The 14154-nt window shown below is 44.0% G+C and overlaps 1 pseudogene across 1 annotated transcript in view; it reads left to right on the top strand.

The window, feature by feature from the left end:
• The window catches only part of LOC311137318 (dynamin-like GTPase OPA1, mitochondrial), a 67053-nt pseudogene that overhangs the window by 19546 nt on the left and 33353 nt on the right, over positions 1–14154 (top strand). Inside the window, exons 16-23 of the transcript in view lie at positions 825–955; positions 2215–2287; positions 6221–6293; positions 6403–6518; positions 10299–10363; positions 10480–10560; positions 11597–11758; positions 12036–12188. The product of the transcript in view is annotated as a dynamin-like GTPase OPA1, mitochondrial (transcript). The remainder of the gene's footprint in view (positions 1–824; positions 956–2214; positions 2288–6220; positions 6294–6402; positions 6519–10298; positions 10364–10479; positions 10561–11596; positions 11759–12035; positions 12189–14154) is intronic.

Here is a 14154-nt window from a genome sequence, read left to right as displayed (position 1 = left end):
CCTCTCCTTTCTCCTGTCTCCTCGTCTCCTGTCTCGTCTCCTGTCTCCTCTCCTTTCTCCTGTCTCCTCTCCTGTGTCCTGTCTCCTCTCATGTCTCCTGTCTCCTCTCATGTCTCCTGTCTCCTCTCATGTCTCCTGTCTCCTCTCATGTCTCCTGTCTCCTCTCATGTCTCCTGTCTCCTCTCATGTCTCCTGTCTCCTCTCATGTCTCCTGTCTCCTCTTATGTCTCCTGTCTCCTCTCATGTCTCCTGTCTCCTCTCATGTCTCCTCTCCTGTCTCCTCTCCTGTCTCCTATCTTCTCTCATGTCTCCTTCCTCATCTCCTGTCTTCTCTCATGTCTCCTCTTCTCCTGTCTCCTCTCCTTTCTCCTGTCTCCTCGTCTCCTGTCTCGTCTCCTGTCTCCTCTCCTTTCTCCTGTCTCCTCTCCTGTGTCCTGTCTCCTCTCATGTCTCCTGTCTCCTCTCATGTCTCCTGTCTCCTCTCATGTCTCCTGTCTCCTCTCATGTCTCCTCTCCTGTCCCGTCTCCTCTCCTGTCTCCTCTCCTGTCTCCTCTCAAGTCTGCTGTCTCGTCTCCTGTCTCCTCCTCTCCTGTCTCCTGTCTCGTCTCCTGTCTCCTCTTCTCCTGTCTCCTCTCCTGTCTGGTATCCTCTCCTGTCTCGTCTCCCCTCCTGGTTCCTCTCCTGGTTCCTCTCCTGTCTCGTCTCCTCTCCTGTCTCCTCTTCTCTTCACCTCTCCTCTCATCTCATGTCTCCTCTTGTCTCTTCTCTTCTCCTCCTCTCCTCCTTTACCTGACATGCTCTTCTCTCACCCTTCATCCATCAGATGGGTCAGTGGATGCAGAGCGCAGCATCGTCACAGACCTGGTCAGTCAGATGGACCCACAGGGGAAGAGGACCATCTTTGTCCTGACCAAAGTAGACCTAGCAGAGAAGAACCTGGCCAGCCCTAACCGGGTGAGATATAAACTCACACACACACACGACACATGCTCACACACACACACGACACATGCTCACACACACACACGCACATGCTCACACACACACTCGCACATGCACACACACACACACACACTCGCACATGCACACACACATGTTCAAGACGTTTTGCAACGGGAAGCGGAAAATGACAACAGTGGACAAGTTGAGGTACTCCCAATGAGCATGGACTGAATACATTTGACAAGTTCAAATGGTCTGAAAACAATTATGAGCCTCCTTAGCCACAAAGGTATGGAGGACTAAAAGTGCCACAATTAAATAAATAAATACACCATTAAATAATTACTTAAATGTGTCATTAATTAATTAAAATTAGAATTAAATACATAAATGTGTAATTAAATGTATCATTAATTAATTCAAATACCGATTCATTTTATGTAAAATACATATATAATTATTTCACTATTTACATTTACATTTCATGATCCTGCATTGCAGTGATTCATGAATTACTTAAAACTGTCAAACTGACCCATCAAAGTCAGTGGGCGGGGCTAACGCGAATCTAGTCTGATCCATTGCTTTGGTCTGAAGTAGAGTAGGCCAACCTGGATAGAGACAATGGAGGATCTCCGTGAACTTTCCAGGGAGTTGGTTAGAGACATTTTAAACTTAGCAGAGGATGTAGAAGCAGGACCTGCTGACCCAGAGCATGTAGCTAGTAAAGCAGAGGAACTTATTGAAGGTGAATAGCGCCACCCAGTGTATTGGAATGTGTTCAGTAGCTCTGCATCAATCCATTATCCGGAATTGATTTGTCTTGGCTTGATGCAGAGGGTAACCAATCAGGCGTTAGGTTCCGCCTACCAACTTTTGATGGGTCAGTTTGACAGTTTTAAGTAATTCATGAATCACTGCAATGCAGGATCATGAAATGTAAATGTAAATAGTGAAATAATTATATATGTATTTTACATAAAATGAATCGGTATTTGAATTAATTAATGATACATTTAATTACACATTTATGTATTTAATTCTAATTTTAATTAATTAATGACACATTTAAGTAATTATTTAATGGTGTATTTATTTATTTAATTGTGGCACTTTTAGTCCTCCATACAAAGGGGCACCCTTTCAGTAGTTTAAAAAGTTGAATGGTACACTCAAACAGTCACGAGGTACAGACTGCATGAAATCCAATGACACTTGATTGCATTGGCCCTCTCATCTGGGATTTTATTCATGTCGTTTTCTCCCTACAGATTCAACAGATTGTTGAAGGAAAGCTGTTCCCTATGAAGGCCTTGGGCTACTTTGCTGTGGTGACCGGGAAAGGTAAGATACATTCCCTGCTCCAGCCTTACCCATCAGAGCTATCTTAAACACATCTAAAAACACTGGACTGTTCACTTCAACATGTTCTGTTGTTTTATGCTTCCTTAGAAAAGTATAGATTGAGTTACGTGTAGCCTACGAGAGAACGCATGTGTTGTAATTCGTGTGTTGTGTATCGTGTCAAACATTTAACAAAAAGGTTTGTAAATTTGAGTATATATCGCTACAAAAAAATACTCTACAACTAAAGCAACTGTTGAAGGTCAACATCGTTAACAACATGTGTGAGAAATACGCAAGGACCACCAGGGGAAAAGACAAAAAAGAGTCTGACTCTGGCTTACTGCATGAGCTGAGGCTAATTAAATACAAAATAGACGGTATGAGTTTAAGCTTCACGAAACGGCTGAACTGTAAAGTTGACGGTCTGCAAGTGACCCTAGAAAACGGTATTTTACATTTTTAGTCATTTAGCAGACGCTCTTATCCAGAGCGACTTACAGTTAGTGAGTGCATGCAAACCCATCCACTAAATTCGACCCTGAGGTGTCCATCATTATAGCAGGCCTACCGTTGGAAGAGGAAGAGGAAGTGATGGAGAGAGCGAGGGTACTCTGCTCCAGTATGACCCGGAGCTAGTAGCTGCAGAGCGGATGCGGGCGAGGGTCCGGGGCCGGGCGTGATCAAGCTGGAACTACGCTCTGTCCAGGAGAAAGTGGCTGTCCTCTGGCAGAAACAATAGCTGAAGAGTGAATGAAAGGTTCAAGGATCACCAAAGTCTCACACGGAGCGACTCATTGTTCTGAGATCCCGACCGGGAAAACTTCTACATCACAGGGAGTGGGCTAGTGATGCAACAGCCTTCATCTGGTCCTGATGCTGGTAGAAGGGGCGGGGACAGTGAGGAGGACTGAGACTCACCTGCCCAGCCAGTAAGAGCCGACCAGTTTAATCTTCTTCAGTGGAACTTTAATGGTTGGACGGCTTTGAACTGTGAGCTAAGACAATTGAATGTACTTTTACTGAATCCTGACATTATAATCCTGAATGAGACACATCTAACAGGTCAGCATTCAATTGAAATGGACGGGTACACTTGGTTTGGACATAATAGGAAAACGCATGTAAGAGAGAGCCTAAAGTATCTGGTGGAGTTGGACTTTTTAGTTAGAAACAAGATGCTTGAGTCCTATAAAGTAAATGTGACTGACAAATCAGTGGATGGCATGATGGGACTGTGATTTGAGCATCGAGTATCTGGATATTGTTTTGATATTTTCTCCTGTTATTTGCCTCCTGAGGGCTCATCTACAGCCGTGGTCAAAAGTTTTCAGAATGACACAAGTATTGGTCTTTACAAAGTTTGCTGCTTCAGTGTTTTTAGATATTTTTTGTCAGATGTTACTGTGGTATACTGAAGTATAATTACAAGCATTCCATAAGTGTCAAAGGCTTTTATTGACAATTACATTAAGTTTATGCAAAGAGTCAATATTTGCAGTGTTGACCCTTCTTTTTCAAGACCTCTGCAATCCGCCCTGGCATGGTGTCAATTAACTTCTGGGCCACATCCTGACTGATGGCAGTCCATTCTTGCATAATCAATGCTTGGAGTTTGTCAGAATATGTGGGTTTTTGTTTGTCCACCCGCCTCTTGAGGATTGACCACAAGTTCTCAATGGAATTAAGGTCAATCGGAAAGGGGATTCATCAGAGAAAATGACTTTACCCCAGTCCTCAGCAGTCCAATCCCTGTACCTTTTGCAGAATATCAGTCTGTCCCTGATGTTTTTCCTGGAGAGAAGTGGCTTACTCACTGCCCTTCTTGACACCAGGCCATCCTCCAAAAGTCTTCGCCTCACTGTGCGTGCAGATGCACTCACACCTGCCTGCTGCCATTCCTGAGCAAGCTCTGCACTGGTGGTGCCCCGATCCCGCAGCTGAATCAACTTTAGGAGATGGTCCTGGCACTTGCTGGACTTTCTTGGGCGCCCTGAAGCCTTCTTCACAACAATTGAACCTCCCTCCTTGAAGTTCTTGATGATCCGATAAATGGTTGATTTAGGTGCAATCTTACTAACAACAATATCCTTGCCTGTGAAGCCCTTTTTGTGCAAAGCAATGATGACGGCACATGTTTCCTTGCAGGTAACTATGGTTAACAGAGGAAGAACAATGATTTCAAGCACCACCCTCCTTTTTAAAGCTTCCAGTCTGTTAATCTAACTCAATCAGCATGAGTGATCTCCAGCCTTGTCCTCGTCAACACTCTCACCTGTGTTAACGAGAGAATCACTGACATGATGTCAGCTGGTCCTTTTGTGGCAGGGTTGAAATGCAGTGGAAATGTTTGTTGGGGATTAAGTTCACTTTCATGGCAAAGAGGGACTTTGCAATTAATTGCAATTCATCTGATCACTCTTCATAACATTCTGGAGTATATGCAAATTGACATCATAAAAACTGAGGCAGCAGACTTTGTGAAAATTAAAATTTGTGTCATTCTCAAAACTTTTGACCACGACTTTTGACCATTGAATGCATTCAGTTGTACAACTGATTTTGCGCTTTTATTTTCTATGTTTTATTTGTTACATTTTTTAAAGGAACATGTTATTGTCAAGATGAGGTAGAGGAGGACATGCAGAGTCATACTCCCCTAACCAGCATCTGAATGCAGAGGGAGTCATACTCCGCTAACCAGCATCTGAATGCAGAGGGAGTCATACTCCGCTAACCAGCATCTGAATGCAGAGGGAGTCATACTCCGCTAACCAGCATCTAAATAATAATAATATGCCATTTAGCAGACGCTTTTATCCAAAGCGACTTACAGTCATGCGTGCATACATTTTTTTTGTGTATGGGTGGTCCCGGGGATCGAACCCACTACCTTGGCGTTACAAGCGCCGTGCTCTACCAGCTGAGCTACAGAGGACCACATCTGAATGCAGAGGGAGTCATACTCCCCTAACCAGCATCTGAATGCCAGTGTTACCCTAGAGGAGGCCAGGAAGGTAGTTGAGCATGCTAAACCAAAGAAAGCTACAGGAATTTATGATTTTTCTAATGAAGTTTTGAAGTCACCTAAATTGTTCCAAATACTATTTGAACTCTCCAAGGCTTGTTTTGAGAATGGCATTATTCCATCTGGATAGTACGAATCCATAATCAAGCCTATCCACAAATCCTCCAAACATGACCCTAAAATCCCATTGAACTATAGAGGGATAAGTCTCATTAGCACTGTTTGTAAATTGTATTCTTGCACTGTAAATAACAGGCTCTCCCACTATCTAGAACAGTCTTTAGGAAAGCCACAGTGTGTATAGACATACAGTAACAGTCAAAAGTTTGGACACACCTACTCATTTAAGGGTTTTTCTTAGTTTTTACTATTTTCTACATTGTAGAATAATAGTGAAGACATCAAAACTATGAAATAACAAATATGGAATCATGTAGTAACCCAAAAAGTGTTAAACAAATCAAAATATATTTTATATTTGTGATTCTTCAAAGTAGCCACCCTTTGCCTTGATGACAGCTTTGCACACTCTTGGCATTCTCTCAACCAATTGTTTTCTAAAGCTTATTTTTGTCTAGAGTTCACACCTAGAGTAAAAACCTCCAGGCTTCCATGAGTCAAAAAATATATATCATTAAAAAAGGAATTACAGGGGGCAGTTTGGAAAAACTTTTCCTGTGTGAATCGTTCTCTGGAATAACGCACTAATGGGGTAATAATTACATAACCAACTTCTCTAGTAATACTACTCCTGTTTGAATAGGGCTTAATCCCGTCCGAATAATCCACTGGAGAAACGGACTTGCTGGGGTAATAATTACATAACCAAAGTTCTATAGTAATACAAGTCCCGTAGTCAGGCCTTGAATCACTGATGTGAATCTCTATTGTCCCCTCTTCTTTAGGCAGTGCCGGGGAAAGCATTGACTCCATCAAAGATTACGAAGAGGACTTCTTCCAGAACTCTAGACTACTCAGGTGGGTGTCCTGACTCCCTACCATCTGTTTTCAATTGTTTTCTAATTGAATAGAAATGGAACTGCGCTGGAACGCGTTATCCTGACCTGTGTCCTTCTGTCCAACCCAGAGACGGCATGCTGAAGGCCCACCAGGTGACTACCAAGAACCTGAGTCTGGCCGTGTCCGACTGCTTCTGGAAGATGGTCAGGGAGTCAGTGGAACAGCAGGCGGACGCCTTCAAAGGTAAGCAGGCTGGTTAGGGCCCCAGAATAGTCCTCTGAGGTGTGTTCCCCAAAGGCTTATCGATTTAACCTAGGTAGAGACACAAAGGATATCAAGAATTAACCAACCCTGTGAGCAGAGAAGTGCGATATGTTGGAAGCTTGTGCAGCAGAGCTTTGTAAACAAAAGAGAAATGAAGTGATTATCAGGAATTTAGAGGTCCGGCCGACTTTCTGACAAAGGATGCAGTGATGAGTATCAAACCTGTCTCCTCTGATAACAGGAAGCATGATATTATACACTACATCCAAGGGTTATATTATACACTACATCCAAGGGTTATATTATACACTACATCCAAGGGTTATATTATACACTACATCCAAGGGTTATATTATACACTACATCCAAGGGTTATATTATACACTACATCCAAGGGTTATATTATACACTACATCCAAGGGTTATATTATACACTACATCCAAGGGTTATATTATACACTACATCCAAGGGTTATATTATACACTACATCCAAGGGTTATATTATACACTACATCCAAGGGTTATATTATACACTACATCCAAGGGTTATATTATACACTACATCCAAGGGTTATATTATACACTACATCCAAGGGTTATATTATACACTACATCCAAGGGTTATATTATACACTACATCCAAGGGTTTTATTATACACTACATCCTAGGGTTATATTATACACTACATCCAAGGGTTATATTATACACTACATCCAAGGGTTATATTATACACTACATCCAAGGGTTATATTATACACTACATCCAAGGGTTATATTATACACTACATCCAAGGGTTATATTATACACTACATCCAAGGGTTATATTATACACTACATCCAAGGGTTATATTATACACTACATCCAAGGGTTATATTATACACTACATCCAAGGGTTTTATTATACACTACATCCAAGGGTTATATTATACACTACATCCAAGGGTTTTAGAGAAGTGGCTGCTGCATTCTGATAAATGGTGTCACCATAATCAAGAGCTGGCAGGAAGGTTGCCTGGACAACCTGTTTCCTAATGTTTAGGGAGAGGCGCATGATCTATTTCTATAAAAGAAGCCTTCTTTAAATCTCAGCTTAACGAATTCATCCGTATGTTTTTTTTTTTAAACGTCACATTTTTGTAAATCCAAAATCCCAGATATTTATAGGCTGGAACCTGCTCGACGAGAGAACCATCCAATGCATAAATGTGTAAACCATCATTTAGTTTTTCCCGCATTAAGGACCAATTTTAAATCAACAAGGGCTTTCTGCAAGGCAACAAAATCAGATTGGAGCTCTAACATAGCCTGACACAGATTGTAATGAGGACAGATCCCCAAATCAACCCCTGCGGGAAACCTTTAGTAATATCGAGGTAACTTGGCACCATCAGAAAGCATACACATTGTGTCCTGTCTAGTTCCCAAACCACTTGCAAAAAACGCCTGGTCAAGGCCCATTTCAGACAACCTTTGAATGAGTAGGGGACGGTCGACAGTATAAAAGGCCTTGGATAGGTCTGTAAATATGGCAGCACAGTGATTCCTATGATCTAAGCTATTTAACACGTTTAAGACGAGCGTAGCTGCTGAAACGGTCCCGGTCTATAACCAGACTGTTGCACATGAAGAATATCATCTGAAGTTTAAAAAGTTCTTAGCTGCTGTACACTGGATTCTTGACATACTGTAGCTCACTCTAGTATATCTACTGCTGTACATATCATTCATAGTATATATTGTGTTAATTCATCCAGTGTATATACGTGTAGATAGCATTTGGATTGCTGTTAGTGCTATTTAGGTTAATTGGATTTGTTCAAGATTTCTTGTTATATTTGTAATTATTTGTGTACTTGTTTGACATTTTACTACCTCGTTAGGAGCTAGTAGCATAAGCATTCCACTGCACCCGCTATAACACCTGCTCCTTTCCTTCATGCTAGGCCATCTAGTCATCTACCTCCTCTTACATCCATGGCTGAGCACCACCACCCAGCTTCGTTAGCAAGTGATGCACACTTTTCCTCTCTGCTCGCTCCCACCTTCCCCTTCTTGTCCTCGCCCATCCTGCCACACTTCTCCCCTCGCCCGGCGCTGCTTCCAAGTGGCCATTATCCCAGACAGCCGGTGGTCCTCACTAACTGTAGCAGCAGGGACTAGATTTATGGCCCTGTGGCTGAGGTGTGTCCCTGTTGCTCTCCTTCCCATTGTGTGGCGTGTTGTTGATCTGCTGCACGTCAAAGCCCCTCCTCACAGGCACCGAGCCTGGCGCCGGACACCCTGGCCCAATAACCCGCCCACCCCGGGTGGGCTTTTGGATTGGGCTTTTGATTAAGAGCGTGTTCTCTAGCGAGTGATCTCAGCCACGGCGCCATCCCTACTGCCCCGGTGTTCGTGCGAACATAGGAGGTTCTATTTATCATCAAAGCAGGTAGTAGTGAAGCTGTCCTTATGCAAACTGCTTGTTAGTGACGTTTTCAATAGTTCTACTGGTTAAGTCATAACACCAACAGATGAGACATTCGGACAATAAAATGAGACCGTCTAACCAGCTAGCTCACCTGCTACTGTCTGGGGCAGCCTGACTGTCTAACCAACTAGCTCACCTGCTACTGTCTGGGTCAGCCTGACTGTCTAACCAGCTAGCTCACCTGCTACTGTCTGGGGCAGCCTGACTGTCTAACCAACTAGCTCACCTGCTACTGTCTGGGTCAGCCTGACTGTCTAACCAGCTAGCTCACCTGCTACTGTCTGGGGCAGCCTGACTGTCTAACCAACTAGCTCACCTGCTACTGTCTGGGGCAGCCTGACTGTCTAACCAACTAGCTCACCTGCTACTGTCTGGGGCAGCCTGACTGTCTAACCAACTAGCTCACCTGCTACTGTCTGGGGCAGCCTGACTGTCTAACCAACTAGCTCACCTGCTACTGTCTGGGGCAGCCTGACTGTCTAACCAGCTAGCTCACCTGCTACTGTCTGGGGGCAGCCTGACTGTCTAACCAACTAGCTCACCTGCTACTGTCTGGGGGCAGCCTGACTGTCTAACGAACTAGCTCACCTGCTACTGTCTGGGGCAGCCTGACTGTCTAACCAACTAGCTCACCTGCTACTGTCTGGGGCAGCCTGACTGTCTAACCAACTAGCTCACCTGCTACTGTCTGGGGGCAGCCTGACTGTCTAACCAACTAGCTCACCTGCTACTGTCTGGGGCAGCCTGACTGTCTAACCAACTAGCTCACCTGCTACTGTCTGGGGGCAGCCTGACTGTCTAACCAACTAGCTCACCTGCTACTGTCTGGGGCAGCCTGACTGTCTAACCAACTAGCTCACCTGCTACTGTCTGGGGCAGCCTGACTGTCTAACCAGCTAGCTCACCTGCTACTGTCTGGGGCAGCCTGACTGTCTAACCAACTAGCTCACCTGCTACTGTCTGGGGGCAGCCTGACTGTCTAACCAACTAGCTCACCTGCTACTGTCTGGGGCAGCCTGACTGTCTAACCAACTAGCTCACCTGCTACTGTCTGGGGGCAGCCTGACTCTCAACCCTGGCTTGGACCTTTAGCGATGGAGGCAAAAAACATAGTATTGATTCTCACTCACTTTTTGTATACCGTATATCCATTATAATGTCTCAGATTTATACCTCTGTAACTTATTCTGTGGCTTTTTAGTTAGTACATTCAATACAGTACAGAGCAGTTAAAGACGTATAAACAGACTCTCTATGAGAAACGATCTGTCCTCTCCTTCCTCAGCGTCCCGCTTCAACCTGGAAACTGAGTGGAAGAACAACTACCCCCGTCTGAGAGAGCTGGACAGGGTATGTCAAGTCAACAATATTGTCCTTCAACTGTCTACTGATTTTGAGAGCTGCCATATTGGAGTGCCAGATTCCATCCAATAATCACGAGTCTTCTGTTCCTCTTTTCCTCCCAGAATGAACTCTTCGAAAAAGCCAAGAACTAAATCTTGGACGAAGTCATTAGCTTGAGTCAAGTGACACCGAAACACTGGTTAGTATTTGCCCTGATGTTTCCCATTTAAATGATGTTTCATCACCTGCAGCTTATGTACATTATTATTGACTATTTATAGATTTTTTTAAAAAACATTTTATAATTTTTACATGGCCAACATCAACTGAGTGTTGAATGCTTCATATTCAAAGGCTGTTAAACTAAGTCTGAAATGCCCGTCAGCCAGCTATAGGAGCCTCCTGTAGCTCAGTTGGTAGAGCATGGCGCTTGCAACGCCAGGGTTGTGGGTTCTATTCCCACGGGGGGCCAGTATGAAAAATGTATGCACTCACTAACTGTAAGTCGCTCTGGATAAGAGCGTCTGCTAAATGACTCAAATGTCAATGTAATGTTGTAGAAGCTGTGGTGGGTGTGGGTGTGTTTATGATAAATTAGTCTTTACAGAAGCCCATGGGGATTGAGCTGGGGTTTGTCCCATTGTCACAGAGCCCTGTTCAGATAAAGAGCCTTGCTTTAGTGAACAAGCTGCTGGGCTTTCATGGCTATGCGGACCAAATGACACCCTTTGTAGGGAGCAGGGCACCATTTGGGTCGCAGCCATTGGGACTCTACAGTAAAGTTCAGTCTGAATAGTAAGGGTTTATCTCCTTTGCCAAACAGGATATTTTCCGTCCCTTCATAAAACCTGATATATGAAAGATCTGGCCAAGTCAAAGGACATATCACAACCACTTTCTGCCCTATTGCTTTCAGCTATCATGCCTGTTCAGATAAGTTGTAAATGTGGAGAGGACATAACCAAAGGAAGCAACTTGAGGCTTTTTATTTGTGGGTTTATATTTATTTATTGAGATAGGACCGTGAAGAGAAGACAGGAGAGGTACAGGAGGGCACTGGGTTGGATTCGAACCCATGCCGACTCTGGTGTAGGTTATGTGTGCGCCGGGGTTTGAGGAACTAACCGCTGAACCACACAGGCCACTACTTTAGACTGTTAATGTACACTCACACAGTGTCGTCTCAAACTGGTGTCCAACCAAGAAGTGCTTGTTTTCCTATCTTAACTCTGTAGGGAGGCCATCCTGCAGAAGAAGCTGTGGGAGCGTGTGTCCACCCACGTCATCGAGAACATCTACCTGCCTGCAGCCCAGACCATGAACTCTGGTACCTTCAACACCACCGTGGACATCAAGCTCAAACAGTGGACGGACAAGCAGCTGCCTCACAAAGCATTAGAGGTAGAGTTCCACTGCTGCTGCCTCAATAGCTCTCTAAACCTCTTCTCGCTAACCGTGGACATAAATGTCATTAGGAGATGTTGGTGTCATGTCAGGACTAAGTCAAGAGATTATTTTGATAATTGAAGATGAATGGATTTACTGTGCCAGTCAAATTTGCGTGTTCTGGTTGGTATGACAGGAGTGGTATACGGGTATTGTAGGTTTGTCAGTGTTGTCTGTAGCTGGCCATGGTGTTGAGTTGATAGAAGGCCCTCTGTCCTCTGTTCCCTCCCAGGTTGCCTGGGAGACTCTGCAGGAGGAGTTTGCCCGCTTCATGGCTGAGTACAGAGGGAAGGACCAGGACGACATCTTTGACAAGCTGAAGGAGGCGGTGAAGGACGAGAGCATCAAGAGGCACAAGTGGAACGAGACAGCCATGGACAGCCTGGTACAAACACACAATGAGCTTAGGTGGTTGCCGTGGCAATGGGCGCCGTGAATTTTAGAGAACATTTTAGAGGTTCGTGTCTTGGCAGTGTAGAGAAATGTTTACGTTTTTAAGACAATTTCCTGCAATTCTACACATTTCTCCATGGAGCTGAAATACATTTTTGCAGTTTTATGCATTTTGCCATGGCTAATGGCTAATGCAGTGTTCTTTCGCTCAAACATAATAACAAATCAATAATGCTAAATTCATTGTTTTTCGAATTTTCGATTCTCCCTGATTGTCTAGGTTTTATTTTGGTGCTTGTTAGTTCTCAAAGATGATATTATAAAATAATATATAGGTCCATTATCTTTTCTACGTACTTTATATACGGTTTTAGTCTTTTTATTTAACACTGAAAGTGTTTTTCCATCCCCAAAAATTTATAAATACAAAAATGATGTGTGTATGTATGTACACTACATGACCAAAAGTATGTGGACACGTGCTCGTCGAACATCTCATTCCAAAATCATGGGCATGAATATAGAGTTGGTCCCCTCTTTGCTGCTATAACAGCCTTCACTCTTCTGGGAAGGCTTTCCACTAGATGTTGGAACATTGCTGCGGGGACTTGCTTCCATTCAGCCACAAGAGCATTAGTCAGGTCGGGTACTGATGTCGGGCGATTAGGCCTGGCTCGCAATCGGTGTTCCAATTCAACCCAAAGGTGTTCAATGGGGTTGAGGTCAGGGCTCTGTGCAGGCCAGTCATGTTCTTCAACACTGATCTCGACAAACCATTTCTGTATGGACCTTGCTTTGTGCACAGGGGTATTGTCATGCTGAAACAGGAAAGGACCTTCCCAAAACTGTTGCCAGAAAGTTGGAAGCACAGAATCGTCTGAAATGTTATTGTATGCTGTAGTGTTACGATTTCCCTTCAATGGAACTAAGGGGCCTAGCCCGAACCATAAAAAACAGCCCCAGACCATTATTCCTCCTCCACCAAACCTTACATTTGGTACTATGCATTGGGGCAGGTAGCGTTCTCCTGGCATCCGCCAAACCCAGATTCGTCCGTCGGACTGCCAGATGGTGAAGGCTGATTCATCACTCCAGAGAACGCATTTCCACTGCTCCAGAGTCCAATGGCGGCGAGCTTTAAACCTCTCCAGCCGACTCTTGGCATTGCACTTGGTGTTCTTAGGCTTGTGTGCGGCTGCTCGGCCATGGAAACCCATTTCATGAAGCTCCAGACAAATAGTTATTGCGCTGACGTTGTTTCCAGAGGCAGTTTGGAACTCGGTAGTGAGTGTTGCAACCGAGGACAACATTTTTTATGCGCTATGTGTGTGGCTTACCACTTCCCAGCTGAGACGACGTTGCTCCTAGACGTTTCCACTTCACAATAACAGCACTTACAGTTGACCGGGCCAGAAATTTGACAAATTGACTAGTTGGAAAGGTGGAATCCTATGACGGTGCCACATTGGAAGTCACTGAGCTCTTCAGTATGGCCATTCTACTGCCAATGTTTGTCTATGGAGATTGCATGGCTGTGTGCTCGATTTTATACACCTGTCAGCAACGGGTGTGGCTGAAATTGCCAAATCCACTAATTTTGAAGGGGTGTCCACATTCTGTGTATGTGTATACAGTGCATTCGGGAAGTGTTGTTTTTTTCCGCTGACATGAACTGTCAGCTGTGGGACCTTATATAGACAGGTGTGTGCCTTTCCAAATCATGTTCAATGAATTTAATTTACCACAGGTGGACTCCAATCAAGTTATAGAAACATCTCATTGATCATTGGAAACAGAATGCACCTGAGCTCAATTTCAAGTCTCATAGCAAAGGGTCTGAATACTTATGTAAATGTGATATTTCAGTTTTTTTGTTTATAATAAATTAGTAAAATGTTCTATAAACCTGGTTTTGCTTTGTCATTATGGGGTATTGTGTTTAGATTGAGGAAAAAAAC

Source organism: Coregonus lavaretus (genome assembly GCF_964263955.1).
Source record: "Coregonus lavaretus genome assembly, chromosome: 11".
Taxonomy (NCBI): domain Eukaryota; kingdom Metazoa; phylum Chordata; class Actinopteri; order Salmoniformes; family Salmonidae; genus Coregonus; species Coregonus lavaretus.
The sequence above is the reverse complement of the archived record's forward strand: the minus strand, read 5'-3'. Positions and strand labels throughout refer to the sequence as shown.